The sequence below is a fragment of the Pipistrellus kuhlii genome, unplaced genomic scaffold, assembly GCF_014108245.1.
Source record: "Pipistrellus kuhlii isolate mPipKuh1 unplaced genomic scaffold, mPipKuh1.p scaffold_m20_p_22, whole genome shotgun sequence".
Lineage (NCBI taxonomy): Eukaryota > Metazoa > Chordata > Mammalia > Chiroptera > Vespertilionidae > Pipistrellus > Pipistrellus kuhlii.
Genome location: NW_023425521.1, coordinates 1,318,785 through 1,337,724, shown reverse-complemented (window position 1 = coordinate 1,337,724; position 18,940 = coordinate 1,318,785). Strand labels below are relative to the sequence as shown.

General features: G+C 42.7%; 1 long non-coding RNA gene across 1 annotated transcript in view; it reads left to right on the top strand.

The window, feature by feature from the left end:
- Positions 1-18,940, top strand: part of LOC123652906 — a 21,275-nt gene extending 2,335 nt beyond the window's left edge. Inside the window, exons 2-3 of the long non-coding RNA XR_006742466.1 lie at positions 13,909-14,003; positions 18,321-18,940. This is a non-coding gene — a long non-coding RNA (uncharacterized LOC123652906). The remainder of the gene's footprint in view (positions 1-13,908; positions 14,004-18,320) is intronic.

Here is an 18,940-nt window from a genome sequence, read left to right as displayed (position 1 = left end):
AGAGGGATCCCGAGAGCATTTTACTTTCTTTTTTGAACCAACATGTTTACTTTGAGTGTCGTTTTCATCATAACTCAATCAGCTCTTCAAGCAGGAACTGATGTTGGTTTCCAAGCCCTTGAACAGCTGCCCTCCTGCCCATCCTCATCTGCCAGACTTCACAAAGGTAGCTCTGCTGATTTTCCCGCCTTGACACATCCAGTCTTCTTTAAAATTTACCCTCAGAAAGTCTTTCCTGATTTAGTATTTCTGAGGTAGTAGGGCATAGTGGTATGTTATTTTGCATTTACTGCTATACTCACACTCTTTCTTAGACAATTTGATAGCTGTTCCCCTCTCTCCTTCCCAAACAATGGGAACACATAGCTCCTATTAATCAAGGGATTTGAATTTTAGATCTATCTGTATTGCTCTTGCGTAAGTTTTAAAATTGCTTATCTGTGCCTCGGTTTTCTCATCTGTGTAGTAGAGACACTAATAGCCACCTCACAGGGTTGAAAGGATTAAAGGATAACCTCAATGCATTACAATGGGTGTCGTTACTGACATTCATAATTCTAGTCATCCTAGTCATGGCTGTAACATCTTAGTGTTTGTGAATGTATCTTTACGTGGTCTCAGTAAGTTATTTGTTCTTGTCTATTCACCCTCACTTCTGCTCAAGAGACAGAATGATTACCCAGGCACTATATACCAGGCATGGAGTCACACCAATATGGAGAAGACACTGTGTTTCCCCAGGCCAGTAAGGTCATCGTTCTTAAAATACCAATGGGAAAATAGAAGGATGGGCAAAGTTCAGAAGTGGCACAGAGGAGGAAGTGGAGTGTTTTATCTGGAGAATTTAGGAAGGAATTTATAAAATAGATTAAATAAGAATGGAATTTCATGGGACAAAAAAGTCGGCCAGTGGACAAAGAGAATAAGGCTCTCCATGCGAAAGGAACAGTGTGTGTAAAAGTGTAGAGGTATGGAGCAGCATTATGTACAGGGTGACTTACGGCATGATGGTAAGGGTGGTTGCCTAAACAAGAGCCAAGAATGGTTAGGGAACCAGTTCATGCAGAGCCGTGAACGCTCTGCTAAGGACCTGGGCTGGAAGTAATGGGAGATGTCTGAAGGACTTTAAGCAGGGAAGTCCCGGGATCAAATTTGCACTTTAAAGACCTCTGGAAGTTGTGTGTGTGTGTGTGGGGGGGGGGGGGGGGGGGGGGGGGGACTGAGCAGAGTGGCAGGGAGACCCAAGGCAGAAAGACTGGTTATAACAATGCTGTAATAATCTTACCCAGAATTGAAGAAGAACTGAACAGGGCAGGGTAGTCTTTTGAGTATGTCCTTGTTCATTTTCTTTCTTAGAACTGTATCTTATCAGCTATATTTGTGAATTCTCTAAAAGAATCCTCAATTTTCTTTAAAATGTTTCCCTTGCCAGTAAAATGATAGGTACCAGATTTCAAATACAAAGTGTAGTTGTTCTGTGTTTGCTTCAAAGGCCCAAGAGCTCCTGGAGGTTGGGAGCCTTGCCTGCCTGGCCACACTGTCTCTAGCTTCTCCCTTCCTGCCCGGCATCTAAAAGTGGGGTGGCCGCTGCCAGGTGTTGGCTCAGTTAGGAAACTTAGCCATTCTCTCTCCTCTAAACCTCTTTTTAAACCGGTGATGTGCCTAGGAGGGGTTAGGAACAGCAGTTTCCTCAGGGTGCAGATAACTGTCCTGTAAGGTGGGGAAGTGTGCCGCGACCCTTTAGGTCTACAGTGTTTCCCAAACTTTTGACATATGTGTACCCCTTCTATAATTTTTGTAACGCTGAGTACCCTTCGTACTTATGAGAATGTAGAATTAGGCGCAGCTAGGCACAGTGCAGTGCATATCCCCACCGAACTCCGGTGCAACATGTACCCCCACCAAACTCTTCCCGTACCCCTGGGGGTATGCATACCACACTTTGGGAAACACTGCAGGACAATGTTAGTATAGTCAGGCCAATCTTATAACTTCTGAGGACAAGTATTGGCCTTGTCTTTATCCCTTTGGGAGAATCTCAGAGGTTGCTAATGTGATCATCATTCGTATTAAAATTTTTTCACTTTTGAGCTGCCTTAAAAATAGAGTCAGCACAAACACTAATGGTCCTTCCTTGTTTACTCCTGCTGGAGATGGCCTGGAACTTCTCTTACCTGTTTGGACTTTTGTTCATTTGGTTCTTGTATCACCCTTTCCCACCACCTACTCCCAGCCCCACCCTGGGTGAAGGTATTGGACAGATCCCAGCAGGCTCAGGCACAGCTCCCCACCTCTGCAGCTGGGGTTATAAATAACCACCAAAATGAAACAGTCAAATTACAACATTTTGAAAATTGTTTTAAAAAAATCACTGTTCCTGATTCAATAGCAGTTCTCATGCCCTTCATCTTCCCCTCTTCCTCCCCTTATCTACCTCCCTTCCCTGATCCAAGCTCCCTTGGGAAGTCAGTCTGAACACAAAGCTGTGCTATGATGAAGACATCTTTTTCCATATTTGACAGGGCCAAAGCCCTCCAGGGCTGTAGTTATAGTTACATGATGTTGTTATGGCAGCAGAGGCCTCAGGGCAACATATGTTCCTGGGTGGTAATTGGGTTTGCTTTAGCAGACTGTTTCTCTCTGGGTTCTTCATTCCCAAATTCGCTTACCAAGAAGACCGGGGAATTGCCATTATGGATGGGCCTTCATTTTTTTAATTCCAACAAAACCAAATTTCTCTTTATTCCCCAGGATGGAATGTACCCAGACATCATGGGTTGAGACTTGGTAGACTTCAGGCATTTTCATTTATCCATTCAACAAATATTTATTGAGCATCTGATAAGTGCTAGGCATTGGGCTGAGAGCCGAGTGCATACTGTGAATAAACAGACATGGTCCTTCCCCTCCTAAACTTGACAATTTTAGGACAAAGAATGTATAGGAGGGGGGTGCAGGATTTTCACCTCCCCCAACCCGTCCACCTTTTCAAATATTCGAACCAGGGGTAATAACACTAAATAAAAATTTTTAAAATATTTTTCTATTGATTTCAGAGAGGAAGTGAAAGGGAGAGAAACATCAATGATGAGAGAATATCATTGATTGGCTGCCTCCTGCATGCCCCCGACTGGGGATCAAGCCCACAACTAGGGCAACTGCCCTTGACTAGAATGGAATCCCAGACCCTTCAGTTCACAGGCCAATACTCTACCCACTGAGCCAAATCAGCTAGGGCAACACTAAGTACATTTTTTGAGAAAATTAAAGACATTCTTAATCTCACTGCTGTCACAGCTATTTTTAAAAAATATCTATTTTATTGATTTTTTTACAGAGAGGAAGAGAGAGAGAGAGCTAGAAATGTTGATGAGAGAGAAACATCGACCAACTGCCTCCCACACACCCCTACCGGGGATGTGCCCACAACCAATGTACATGCCCCTGACCGGAATCGAACCTGGGACCTTTCAGTCCGCAGACCGACGCTCTATCACTGAGCCAAACTGGTCTCGGCACAGCGCTATTTTTATCTTTTACATATAGCCTTCCTGTTTTTCTCCACATGCATACATTTTATTATGTGTGCATGTTTTTGTATAGATACATTCATTGTTTACATTAAATTTCATAGTTTTTACACGTTTTCAGCATTTCCATGTTTCTCCAAAAGTCTTCATAATTGTCATTGTAATCACCGTGTAACATTACCTTATGGTACTGTGGCATAATGGACTCTCATTCCCTTAGAGAGGTTATCTGAGGGTCTTGCATACATCTATATTTCTTATATATTGCTTTATTTCTTTCCCCAAAGATTTGCCCTCATTTAAAGTGGCACCACCATTGTGTAAAGGTGCCAAGTTTAAGACATTGTTCCCAGAACTAAATGTTACCACTTAATAAAACCTTGCAATTTTAGTAAAAATGAAAACCGCATCTTAAATGTGCTTTTGATTTTGCTTCTAGTTAGGTTATACTTTAATCTTCCATGTGTTTATTTATTAGTTTTGTTTCCTCTTCTGTGAAATCCTATTCGTACTGGAGTCTAATGACTTTTAAGATTGAATGAGAAAGAGAAAGAATGATGCCTTGTAATTTACAGTTACAGAGTCAGTGTTATTAACAAGGCAGAACATTTGTTTCATAATTATTTCTCTGTTATTTTCTCCTCACTTTCACTCTGGCATTCCAGTGGTAAACTCTTTGTCAAATATGCAATCTGTTGAGAAACAGAATGAGATTTTGAACAAAATGTATAGATGACATGGGTGATATAGTGAGGAGGCATGTTATTGTCTGATCTCAGCAAGAGTTGAGGGGCCACTTTATTTTTTTATTTTTTAAATATATTTTTGTTAATCCTCACACAAGGATATTTTTTCCATTGATTTTTAGAGAAAGTGGAAGGGAGGAAGAGGGAGAGAGAGAGAAAAACATAGATGTGAGAGAGACACATCGATTGGTTGTCTCCTGACACACCCCAACCGGGCCCAGACCAATCTGTATTCCTTCTGTGCTCAGTTGACACCCTAACGACTGAGAAACACTAACAGGGCTATTTTTATTGATTTAAGGGAGAGAAGAAGGAAGAGGGAGAGAGAAACATTGATCTCTGTAAACTGGGTATGTGCCCTGACTGGGAATCAAACTGACAATTGAATCCATGACCCTTTGGTGCACAATAGGGCACTCAGTCAACTGAGCCACACCAGCCAGGGTAAGAGGCTACTTTTAATGCTGTAGTCACTCTTGCACACTATAGAAAACCTGAATATGGTTCTGTAGGCACTTTTTTTCCTGGGAGGAATTAAGTCCCAGAAAAACAACATTTCCCAGACCAGCCAACTTTAGGAGGATGAAAAATGACCCTGTATACTGCCATTTATAAACTGTGGGTCATTTTATTATTAGGGAAATTCTTTCCCAGGAATGGCAGCAGGAACAGGTTCCTCTGAGTCAGTTACAATGCTTACCTAGTCTTCCTTGTAACAACCGTACCCAGATGTGAATCAACTGGCCAAGGTGAGGGATGCAAGCTATAACTAAGAAGAACATTTCTCTATTTAAGGCAAACCAGCACATACATGGTCCATATCCACAAACTTGGACTAATTAGTCTTGCTCTAATCAATGAGGTTACTAACCTCAACCTATCTCAGGGGTTAAGAATAATTTTCCTACTACTCCGGAAATGACTGGAGGATGAGTAGGTATCTGGTCATTTTCTTACCTGCCTAGTCTTGCCAGTAGATGTCACTACACCAAACCACATTCTCCAAAATTAGGACTAAGAAGCAAAGAGAGGTCTTCAGAAAAGCTGAGTCCAACCATCATAACCCTCTTCTTCTATGGTTTCCATTAATATCTCTGGAAAACTATCAAGAATATGTAAATATTAGAGGCCCGGTGTTCGAAAATTTGTGCACTGGCCGGGAGAGGACTCCTCCACCGGGGGATAGGGCCTCAGCTGGCAGTCAGACATCCCTCCAGCAGCCTAGAAGCCCTGAGGGGATGTCCAACTGTGGCTTAGGCCAGTGTTTTTCAACCTTTTTTGGGCAAAGGCACACTTGTTTCATGAAAAAAATCACGAGGCACACCACCATTAGAAAATGTTAAAAAATTTAACTCTGTGCCTATATTGACTATATATAAAGTAATTCTCTTGAATAGGAATCAAATAAACACAAAGAAAGTATTTTATAATTACTTTATTATGAAATATTAAGTAAACAAAATAGTGAAAAATTATAAAATTCTTGTCTTGTCTGCACCTATGGCACACCAGGCAACATCTCGCGGCACGAACAGCGGTTGAAAAACGCTGGCTTAGGCTACAGAGGAGGCAGGAGCTGCCACTGTGCTTGCAGCTGTCACCCCTGCTTATGGCTGAGCTGAGCTCCCCCTGTGGGAGTGCACTGACCACCAGGGGGCAGCTCCTGCTTTGAGAGTCTGCCCCCTGGTGGTCAGTGCATGTCATAGCAACAGGTCATTCCTGGTTCGGCCTTAGGGTCAATTTGTATATTACCCTTTTATAATATAGGGTACATGATTTCAGGCAGTACAGAGACCTGAACTCAGCAGGTCAAGACCCCAAGTTCTGGGTAGAGTTAGAGTTTTTTTTTCTTTCTTTTTTTTAAAGATGATTGCAGCCTTTTTTTGTTTACAGAGTGGAAGAGAGAGGGATAGAGAGTTAGAAACATCGATGAGAGAGAATCATTGATCAGCTGCCTCTTGCACACCCCTTACTGGGGATGTGCCCGCAGCCAAGGTACTTGCCCTTGACCAGAATCAAACCTGGGACCTTTCAGTCCACAGGCCGACGCTCTATCCACTGAGCCAAACTGGTTTCAGCAAAGTCGGAGTTCTTATCCAAGAGCCTTCCCCAGATTGGGTGGGGAGCACAGCTGCTATAGGAAGGGCGGTAGGATGAGCAGACCATTTAAATAGGGGTACACATGATAGAGTTATCTAGGAACAAGAGCCATAGTCTTGGGGCTGTTCCAAATGTCACTGTGGAGCTGATACCTCAGGCAAAGCACTCCACCCACCCTCCACCCCTACCCCTCTGTCCACACTGCAGGGGCCATCCCTCCCCTGAAGGCTGCAAGGCTGAGTTTGACTCATCAACTTTGGGCCTTCCCTGTGCCAGCCAGTCAGAGCCACACCACGCAAGGACACTGGGGAAGTTCCTAGCTCTTCAGACTGTTATTGATCTCCTTCCAGACAAGTATAAGCAGCGTTAGTAATCTGGGAAAGAGCCATTATCTGCTCTTCTGTAAATACTTTTATTCCATGTGCTTCTGGATACAGACTGAAATTCATACTGGGCCTGCAGTGTCCCACGTGATCTGTCCTCAAGGTTAGCTCTCCAGCCCATTCCACACAACCTCATTCTCTGCTGCAGCCTGATTGGACCTTCCACCTCAGGACCTTTGCACACATTCTTTACTCTGCCTGGAATGTTCTTTCCCCATATTCTTTTCCTCCTATCCTACTATGTGCCAGGCATCATGTTAGGTGCTGTGGATATAGAGATGAATAACACATGTTCTCCTCTATATCCACAGCACCTAACATGATGCCTGGCACATAGTAGGAGCTTAAGAAATGCAGTTGAACTATTTTGTTACTGAAGCTTAAAGAAGGTAGATTGGTTTTGGAGATAAGTAGTATGCAATTATTCACTTGGGGAAACTTTAGAGGCGAAAAAAAAAAGTATGAATAGGGTCAAGAAGGTTTCCTTTACATGTACAGACAATAGTTATACAATAGACTGTTTCAGGGGCATTAGGGCTATTCAGGGCCCATCCCTTGACCTTTTGAGATCATCCTTGTGAAAGGCAATTACCATCAACTCCCACAAAATACAACTTTCCACCAGCGGGGCTCAAATTCTAAACTACATAAAACATTGGTCTCACCCTACTTCACATTGTTACCTCCTTCGGTGCCCTCCAGACACTTGGTCCTTTGGGCCTATTCACTCTGTTTTTCACCAGAAAAGGGAAAATCCCAGAAGGTGTTGCCCTTCAATCAGAAGTAAAAATAGCTGCATCTCTCAGGGCAACCAGAGCCTGGGCCTGGTATTCCTGAGTCCACAGCAGGGAGACCATTAGCCCCAGTCCCAAGAATCCCTGCAACCAGCACCCCTGGCATTTAGCCTTCCATCCCTGGCACTTAACCCCCTGGCCCCTGAAGCAGAGACATTTCCAATAGTTTTTCTTGGAACCATGGAGGGTTCAAAAGAATTCTTGTACATTAAAAAAAATAAATCCTCCAAAAACAGCCATTGAGCTGCTTGACCTCACTTATTTCTTCTCTCCCCCAGCAGTGTGGGGCTTAAAGAAAAAGATAAGGATTTGGATGTATATTCACCTCATTCCAGCTAGTTCTGCTGGTCTCATCCTATATGGCATTAGAATCTTGGGCCCCAGGAGAGATGAGGGCTATATCTTGTCCTAAAGCTGGGCCTGAAGGCACAGACATCAAGAAAATACTTTTGACTCTTGTCAATGGTGTGCTGGATGCGTCATGGAAACTAGTCCCAGGGGCTTCCCCTCTCCAGCTTCCCTCCTTCCTTTCCAGCTGCCATAAATCACTGAGTATTAAATACTGTCTGTATGACCCTCCTGCCCCCACCCCTGCTTCAGAGCTCCCTGTCAGCCAGAAGACTGCAAACTAAGCAGGGAGAAAAGAGAGAATGGGCAGCAGGCAGGGGTGCCCATCATTTATCAACCAAACACAGTGGTGGCTCACTCTTTCCAGCAGTGCTCTGGCAGGCTGGGCGGGCAGTGCAGCCAGAGTTTGCTGGCAGTGGAGAGCATGGTCCAGCAAGAGTTCCCCTTACTTGGCTGCCCCATCCTAGAGGTGGGGAGACAAAGTCAAGGGGTGAGTCCCTTTGTTTGTTTGTTTACTTATTTATTTATTTATTTTTGGTAAGAGAACATTTATTTGGTAAATTACAGAGGTAGAAAAAGTGATTCCTACAAGAAATGGGCTTAGGAAACAAATTATGAAGGTAAAGGAAGGGCCCTTGGAACTTGGCAATGTGGAAGCTAATGGTAACATTCCTGGCGGGGGTGGGGGAGAGAAGGAGGCATGGGCGTGCTCCCTGGAGGGAGAGCACCCCCTTTGCTATTTTTATTTTGGAGGTTTCAGAATCAAACACACACTTTCAGTCCTGGATAGATTCTTACCTCCTTCCCCCCTTCTGCCAACTCTTCCCTAGGGCCTCCTTTTCTGACCCCAGGCAGGGCTTTCTCACTTTACCTGGCACACTGCAGAAGTTTCTTAAGACTCACAGCTCCAGAGCTCTGAGAGGCAGGCTTTCTTAAAGGGCAGCACCACCCTTCTGCCTACTTTAATCTTCTCTGGTTTATTCTTAATGGAAATCCCCCAACTTCCCCATCTCTCTCTCTCTCTTTTTCGTCCCTGAGATAGGAAGCTTGGAGAAAGGGAATGGATTTGGTCCTAGGCTAGCTAGTCCACTGAAGGACAGACATGCTTTTGCCAAGGAGAAGTTTAAAAAAAAAAAAAGTTTGACTCACACAACAGGAACAGCTGGAACCTGCCAGACTCACCTCCAAGATTTCTGAGCACTGCTCCCCTGCCATATAAACAAAGTTAGAGTTCTAGAGAGTTTAGAGCTGAGGGAGTGACAGGGAGATGGGGGAGTAAGTTATAGCATGACTAGGCTGGCCTGTATTCCTCTCTCTGACCTTTAATATCTGGGTAAGGAGTGAACCTCTAGATCTGCATCCCCTCACCTAGTCCACTGACCCCCACTCCGCCTCCAGTTGTGGTCATACACAGTAAAGGTGAAGGCAGGTCACCCCTAGCTATATAACCTTTAACAGGTTTCCTAACCGTTCTGAGCCTCAGTTTTCTTGCCTGTGAAATGGGAATAATTATACCCACTAAGTATGGTATAATAACTATGAGGATCAAATGAGATGATGTGTGCAAATTGTGTAGCCTACAGTAACTGCCCGGTAAGTAGAAGTTTTCTTCTATGCTGTGTAGCAGAGGCAGATGGTCTGTAGCATCCTGATTATATTCCTTCCTTCCTAGGGCCCTGAGGTTTCTGTCTCTATAGGTGGTACAGGCTCCTTGGGCATTTTGAAGAATGCAGACACAGCACTGGTTTAGGAATCCCGGATTTCTGGTCTATTTGGGGAAGAATTCAGAACTAGGTATATAGAGCCCAAACGGTTTGGCTCAGTGGATAGAGCGTCGGCCTGCAAACTGAAGGGTCCCAGGTTCGATTTCGGTCAAAGGCATGTACCTTGGTTGTGGGCACATCCCCAGTTGAGGGTGTACAGGAGGTAGCTGATCGATGTTTCTCTCTCTCATTGACGTTTCTAGGTCTCTATCCCTCTCCCTTCCTCTCTGTAAAAAAAAAAAAATCAATAAAATATATATATTTTAAAAATAACTGGGTATATAGAGCCAAGAAATTGATAGGATTGGTATCTAAACCCTGGTTTGATATTCTGGGAAAATATCCAGGCGGTCAGAGAATTGGATGCAGCTGTTGGGTGGGACTTCCAGAAAAGATGCCAACTTGTGTGATTTTATCAGAGTGGCATGGAAGAAGCATGTCCAAGCTGCCTCCTACCCCAGCAGAATACAGGCCACTTTGTAGACTACCAGGCCTTTGCCCAAGTTGAATAGAAGTAGGGGTCACAGAGGCCACTAGTGGAATGTACTGGAACATTCCAGGCCCTTCTGCTACACAACAACATAATTCCTTGAGGCTTTGAGCCATCAGAGGCTTCCAGAATTGGGTACAAGGTCTTTGCCCTCCACCATGCATAGCAGGAGAACCCTCCTTTCAAAGCAATATTTTATGTGCCACCAAGTTATTAAGTGGGAGGAATGTCAATCCAGCCCTTTGAGACTTTTTCATTAGAGAGACTTGGCTACCAAGGCCATTTTGTTAAGCCAGAGCCATTGAATAGATGTGTTGAGTATAAGATTCAGGCGTCTTCAAACTACAGCCCGCGGGCCACATGTGGCCCGCAGAGGAGTCTGATCCGGCCCGCCAGGTTTTTTGGGCAGTGAGCGCAGCCGAGGTGTTACAGTAGGAATTAGTAGTTCATATAGTCTGGCCCTCCAGCTCTCTGAGGGACCGTGATCTGGCCCCCACTTTAAAAAATTTGAGGACCCCTGCGACAGAAACCAGGAATAGACAATTCAATCAGGGTTGAAGAGTTGAAAGGAATGTAACCAGGCTTCATTCTTTCAGTTAGAAACAGATTTACAATGAAGCTAATGAAATTTAAGTGTCAGACCCTCTTACTTGCACAGAACCCTTCCAAGCCCTTGTACCTAACTATAATTTTTAAAAATATATTTTATTGATTTTTTTTTACAGAGAGGAAGAGAGAGGGATAGATAGTTAGAAACATCGATGAGAGAGAAACATCAATCAACTGCCTCCTGCACACCCCCTACTGGGGATGTGCCCACAACCAAGGTACATTCCTTTGACTGGAATTGAACCTGGGACCTTTCAGTCCTCAGGCCGATGCTCTATCCACTGAGCCAAACAGGTTTTGGCTAACTATAATTTTTTTACTCACAAAACCTGGAGCCTTCCCTGCTTTCAGTCTCCAGGACTTTTAGCCTCAACTTTTAGGAGTGGTCAGAAATATTAGTTGTAGAGACAGTCAAATATTTAACCAACATTGATTCAATAGTACCGGATGCAGTGGTTTGCACTAGTTGCTGACAAGAAATACCAGAATAAATGGATCTCTTTGTTCAGAATTGGGAAGAAAAGACCAACAGATATAAAGTGACTTAGCAGAAATGATAAAGTTACCCATAAGCTAGTACTCATATATTGTGCTACAAACTGAACACCTGAGTCCCCAGAGAATCATCAGTACCTCATAAGGTCAATTGAGGAACGTTTGGAGGAAGTGAGATCTAATTGGAAATTGAAGCAGATGGTGGAAGATGGAATTACAGGGAGAGGGAAAGTTCATAAACCAAGGCACAGAAATAAAACGGAGGAAGAACCTGTGGTGATATTTTGCAGTTATCTATTATTACAAAAGCCCTTTAGAGATAATATTTTTGGCTCTGAAAAGAGCTCTGGAGTCTGTATCCTAGATCTAAAGGAAATCAGACTACAGACCAATTTTCAAGCCTCTTGTCCTTTCTGTTATATTTGTAATATTTTTTTTAAAAAAATATGTTTTATTAATTTTTTTCAGAAAGGAAGGGAGAGGAATAGAGAGCTAGAAACATCGATGAGAGAGAGAGAGAGAAACATGAATCAGCTGCCTCCTGCACACCTCCCACTGGGGATGTGCCGCAACCATGGTACATGCCCTTGATAGGAATCGAACCTGGGACCTTTTAGTCCGCATGCCGATGCTCTATCCACTGAGCCAAACTGGTTTCAGCTATTTGTAATATTTTTGAAATTGGAATGATACTTGATGTCTGATTTGGTGTAGAGTGTGAGAGGAAGGGAGAGGGACTGGAATCAGATGGATAATGTTTAGAATATTGTAGCTTAAACTTGCCTTAGGGGTAATTATATTGTGGAGGCCAACGTGAAGAAGGTAAATGGGAATAGTGGTGGAGAAGAGGGAGTCTAAAAGGAGCTGAGACAAATGGGCCTTTTGGTTTATACGCAGTCTCCTGGGAATGTATATAAACCAACTCTCCTCTGTAAAGACTTTGATCTCACAGTGGGCCTGCGAAAGTCGGGAGTGGGGAATGCAAACTGTTCCCACCAAGGCACTGCTCCAGAAACCAGATGGCCCCTGAAGGTACCCATAATCACATGATGCAGCAGAATTTGAGTTTAATGAGTTTTTTGTAAAGCAACATCTGCATGCTGGTCACAGTGAGCTAGGTGTAGTAATTAGAGTGATGACCAAGACACCTGTTCTCCTCAGGAAACAAATATTTTAGAGAGGAGCATAGTTTTAAAAACTGAAAAATGCCAGCCTGGTATTCCATAGGCCTCAAAGCCAAATCTTCCATCTTGTACAGTGACCTTTTAGGGATGCCATGGGTGTAGGGACATTTGTTTCCTGAGACATTCCTTTAAAAGATTAGCAGGTCTGCCATCCACCATGGATCTCTTGTTCATAAGCATATCTAAATCCTTTTCTTTTTTGGAAACACTTTAATGAGGTGTAAGTTACATACCATAAAATTAATTATTAAACATGTTTTTTAGTACATTTGTAGAGTTGTGCAATCATCACCACATTCCAGTTTTAGATCATTTCTATCACCCCCAAAAGTTTCATTGTGCTTCTTTGCAGAAAGTAATCCCTGCCCCCTCCCCCCCCCCCCCCCCCACCTGGATAACAATTGGTCTACTTTCTGTCTCTATAAATTTGACTTTTCTGGACATTTCATATAAATAATCACACAATATGTGGTCTTTTGCATCTGGCCTCTTTCACTTAGCATATTTTTAAGGTCCATCCACATTGTAGCATATATCAGTAGTTTGTCTCATTTTATTATTGAATTTTTTAAAATATATTTTATTGATTTTTTACAGAGAGGAAGAGAGAGGGATAGAGAGTTAGAAACATTGATGAGAGAGAATCATCGATCAGCTGCCTCTTGCACATCCCCTACTGGGGATATGCCCGCAACCAAGGTACATGCCCTTGCACGGAATCGAACCCGGGACCTTTCAGTCCGCAGGCCGACGCTCTATCCACTGAGCCAAACCAGTCCCGGCTATTATTGAATTCTTTTAAAAGTTATTTATGTTTTGAGGCAACACTGAATGGGGTGAAGGAACCCTGGTCCCCTGCCCTGTCTCTGATTGGCTGAGTGACCTCTGGCAAGTCCTTGCCTTGACTGGGCATCAATTTATCTGAAAATGAGGGGACTAGATCATATATAGTCTCTGGTGTCTATTCCAATGCTTATAAAAAATATAACTTTCATATTTTTCACGGAATGTGCCACTAGGTCCAGTATTCCAAAATATTGATATCTAAGATTCCACAGTTACTCTTTACCTGTTTTAAAACTTTTGCCAGTTCCTTTATTGCCAAGGATGAGGGATCTTAATTTTAAAAAGGCTACAGTTTAGCAAGAAAATTCAATTGCCACCAAGAGAGAGGAAAAGAAGAGTTAAGGAGTCAATGCCATCCAGTCAGAATGAAGGAAAATGAACAAGTGAGATAACTCAGCCAGAGGACAGAAAGTGGTGGTAGGCCACAGCAAGGGGAAAATGTGTCAGACAAGGTCCCGAAGGTCAAAATCCAGGCCATCTGGTTACCTTGGGAGTCAGAGGGAAGGGATAGAGAGGGAGGTCACCAGAGTGGGAGACTTGTTTAGGCCTAGGCCCCGCCTCCCTACTGTGTTCCCATAACCTCATTCATTCCCTCAACCCTCCTTCCCAATCCCTCTCAGGCTGCTCTGCTCCTTCAGTTCTGACCCCATTTCCTCAGGATCTCATTCCCTGAGGATCGAGGCCTGACATTTCAGACAGAAGCTGAAGAAAGGAGGTAGGTCGGAAAGAGACACTGTATGTCTGCGTCATCTTATTTTCTGTTTTTTTTATTCTGGAACCCTGGGGGCCAAAGACGTAAGCACTTAGACATTTACCAAGAAGTCCAATCCCCCAGGCATCAAGGAATATCAGAACTTCTTTATTCTCTGCTGAACAATTGCTAATGAGTATCAGATTTGGGGGCATAAAATGATGATTTGGAATTCCCATTTTTGTTGTACCATAAATGCACAGAGTGAGGATCAAGGTGCCCTGAAAGTAGGACTGGTTCCTTCACACCTGGAAAACTTTTCTTGGCTATGACAACCCTAGTATTCTTTAAATTCAGTAGCCAGCAGGATCAGGCTTCCCTGCTGACCCTCTGATCTGCCAGCACTCCCGACAGCCTTTCATCCTTGGTAGTCCCTCATACTCCTACGACTTATAAGACCCTTGGGGCTTAAAAGTACTGCTTGGGGAGTGGCTATACCTCTGATACAGACCTGTAGAGAAAATAACTCCAATTCCTTGAATCCCCATTTATTGTGACATCTGTGGACATCCCAAGAGCAGGCTGGGATCAAGGAACTAAGTAAGTATTTGCTGTTGGAACCATCTGAGGCAAGTTATTCTCTTATAGATGAAAAACAATGTATTGGTATATGCAGTTCTCCACTATATATATATATATATATATATATATATATATATATATATATATATATTATTGATTTTGTACAGAGAGGAAGGGAGAGAGATACAGAGTTAGAAACATCGATGAGAGAGAGTCATCGATCAGCTGCCTCTTGCACACCCCCTACTGGGGATATGCCCGCAACCAAGGTACATACCCTTGACCGGAATCAAACCCGGGACCCTTCAGTCCCCAAGCCAATGCTCCATTGAGCCAAACCGGTTTCGGCTTGAGCCAAACTGGTTTCAGCCAGTTCTCCACTTCTGATGTTTATGGGTGCCTGCCTGTGACCCAAAGTCCCTGAAAACAGGAACCAGGTCATGTCTCAATTAGCATAGCCTATAGCTCAGTACCACTTCTGCAAACAGGCTTCAAGACTTGCTGGGCTGTGAACTCCAGAGTAGAGAGCATGTCTCTGAACATGATTAGCGCTTAGTTCTGTGTCACATATTGGTCATTTCACTAAATTTGTGATGAGTAAATTAATGACAGTTGTGTTGATAAGTATGACGGGATGGTGACAAAGGTTTCTTTTAAGCTAAACGATGCTTTTTAAGGCAAGGCATCTCCCCTTAGCAGTGCACATCCGTCCCAAAGCTATAGCTTCTTTTATGGGAGGAAACAGGCGTTGATCTTCAGAATGAAGTCTTTATCCTCCCATCATGCCCATGCCAGGAGAAGCTATCAGTGATAGAGAAAGCAATAAGAGACAGCTGGTTGGACATGATACCTGGTTAGTGAGAGGACAGGGATCTCCTAGCCTCCCTGCCTTCTCACTCCTTCAGCTAGGTCAACTTGAGTGTCTTTTGCCAGTAACTTATCAGGAAGAACCAGGACTCTCTGGACTCAGAAGATCCAATTCTTCAGCTGTGCCGCCTCCACAGCCTCTTCTTCCACTGTCCAGGTCCTCAATTCCTCATAACTTGGCTTTGAAACAAACTTTAAATCCCATGTCCTTGAGACTACTCACATTACTCTTCTCTCCAAGGGAAGAGTGCAGCTATCCAATACTATGCCATTTTATCTTTACAACAGTGATTCTTGTATAAAGAAAGGGTACCACTTGCCCAAAGTATTTCATGATTCTTAATTCCAGGGCCTTTACTTCTATCATGCATTGTATGGCTCAAACAATAATAATTAAAAAATCAGCCCTGGCCAGTGTGGTTCAGTTGGTGAGTGTTGTCCCATTCACCAAAAGGTGGTGGGTTCGATTCCCAGTCATTGCAGGTACCCATGTTGTGGGTTCAATCTCCAGTCGAGGTGTGTATGGGAGGCAACCGATCGATCAGTGTTTCTCACATTAATGTTTCTCCCTCTCTCTCTCCCCTTTCCTCTCTTGAATAAATTTTTATTTCTAAAAATATATTTTACTGATTTTTAAAATTTATTTTTTACAGAGAGGATGGGAAAGGGATAGAGAGTTAGAAACATTGAGGAGAGAGAAACATCAATCAGCTGCCTCCTGCACAGCCCCCACTGGGGATGTGCCCATAACCAAAGTACATGCCCTTGACCGGAATTGAACCTGGAAACCTTCAGTCTGCAGGCCAGCGTTCTATCCACTGAGCCAAACCAGTGAGGGGTAGAATAAAATTTTAAAAATCACTCAGTATCTCCTAAGACTACCTGAGAATTTACATATTGAGAGCTCCTAAAATGGAATAAGTTGTGAGGCAAGAACATTTCAAGAGACCAGCTAGCCCATCCTCTCAGGCAGGCCAATGGTTTAGAAGTTGAGTATTGGTTGGGAAAGTACTTGAATCTGAGTTGAAAGACCTAGGATATAAGTCCTGAATTTGTCATTTACTAAGTGGGTGATCTTAGGCAAGTTATCTAGCCTCTGTGAATTAGCATTCTGTAAAATAGAGACAATATCTGCATTTTCTATCTTGTATGCCTATTGTGAAAACTTAATGAGATTATATATGTAAGATCTGTAAAAAATACTAGACAACTGTAATTTTAACATATCAGCCACATGTACAGCTTTGGACATTCTTTATGTAAAATATAAATAGTAAGCCTTCTGTATTCATAAGAAAGTTTAACAAGAATAGAGATTAGGAGCTCAGCTCTAAAGTCAGGATGTTGAAGTAACCTTGGGCATGTTATTTCTTTTCTTTATAAAAATAATTGATTTTAGAAGAGAGGGGAAGGGAAGGAAGGGAGTGGAAGAAGAGAGAAAGAGAGATTTGTTGTTCCACTTACTTATGCATTTATTGGTTGATTCTTGTATGTGCCCTGACTGGGGATCAATTGAACCCCCATCCTTGGTATATCACGATGATGCTCTTACCCAGCCAGGCTTGGGCATATTATTTCTTTCTGAAGCCTCAATGAAGAATAAATAATACTCATAGTTGTGGTCATGAGCATTAAATGATATAATGTATGCACAGTGCTTAACATGTACCTGGCATGGAAAAAGGGACTCAATGAATGTTAGATGCTACCATTACTATGATTAATGAAGATGTGAGGCAGTGTGGTCAAATAAGATCTCATAGGGACATGAACTAAGAATAAAAAATACTTAACCTTTTTGGGCCCCAGCTTTCCCACTTGCACCATAATAAGAATCCATGCTTTTCTTTTTCCAGATTGTCATGAGGCTATACTAGTATATAAATGATGAGCTAATTAGAATTGAGGAATGTTATAAATTGGAAGATTTAAAAATATTTTTTACTGATTTTAGAGAGAGGAAGGGAGAGGGATAGAGAGATAGAAACATCTGTGAGAGAGAAACATCGATTGGCTGCCTCCTGCACACTCCCCACCGGGGACTGAGCCCAAAACCCTGGACATGTGTCCTGATCTGGAATTGAACCCTTACCTCCTAGTTCATGGGCTGACACTCAACCATTGACCCATACTGGCTGTGCTAAATTGGAAGATTTTCTAAAAAACTGAGTTAAATTTATAAAGAATGAGTTTTTAACAGTTCATCAGTTTGTGATCTTTCCTATCTGCCTCTGGTAAAGTTGTCCTCTTCATGGAAAAAGAGTACAGCATTTCCCAGTCAATAAAGAAAGATTTCACATGTCAGATCTTGTAGTAAATCCTTCAAACCTGCAAGAGTACACTCTGCAAAGAAAACCTTCCTTCAGGATGTTCCACTGCCTCAGTTTGTTCTGTGTAGGCTGGTTTTAATATCCAACCAACTCTTGAATTTCCACTTTGGGTATTATCTGTTTTAATATTTAATCCCAGAATGACCTCTTCTTGCCTTGCAACATGCTCCCAGATTACCTCCTCTTCCTTGATTAGTTAGTATAGCTTCAGGGAATATCTTTATTTTAACATTAAACTGGGCAAAAACAAAAATAGAAAGATAAATTTGTAGCAAGATCAAAATTAGAGTTCAAAGCTAAATATAAATCAGGAGGGAATTGTCCAATTACTTGGATGGTCCCTTACTGCAGACAGTCCAGGGTTGATTGTCTTTTACTTTTTCTATATATAGAACATGGTTAATAAGTGTCAAGGGTAATAATTTTTTTCTTTTGAAGAGTAATTTTAATAGTGACTCAAATGCTGTTTTCTTTATCAAATGTCTTCATATATATTCCAACATGTGATTTTCACAACTACTTATTCTCTTTGAGGACTAACTATTCTCATTTTGATTTGTAGGTCAGAGAGCATTGGAGACCAGGATTTAGAATGGAGTCACTGTGCAAATTTGGGCAAGTTTTTCAGTCACTTTGTTCCTTCCACTCTACTGAGCTAGACTTGAAATGGATGACTGTAAAGAGAAATTTTTGCTTCTTTATAGTCTCAATTTAATTTGCAGGCTAGCAGTGTGTGTGTGTGTGTGTGTGTGTGTGTGTGTATGTTTAGGTAGGACCAACACCAAGTACGAAGTTGGAAACATGGAGGAAGACAAAGGTGGGTGTTACATGAGGCACGGTAGCCATTAAGTGCACGAATATAACGCAAATCGCATGCAAATGTATGCAGACTTTGCATTAATTTGTATACTTTGGAGTTGAAAGCAGCACTGAAATCCTGAAAGCTCAAAACTGATGTTTTTAGATTAAACGAAAAGTAGTGCTCTTTTAGGGTATCGCTTTCTTGATGCTTGCCAGGACTCACTCAACTGCTGAAAGTTTGACACTTTTCCCTACCCCCCATGATGATTTCAATGTCTGATTCCATCTTACGCCCGGTCCCGCCCCGCTCAGTCTGATATCACGTGACACCATATTTGCATACTACCTGGGACTGGGCGTGATGCTCCCCTTTCCTGCGTC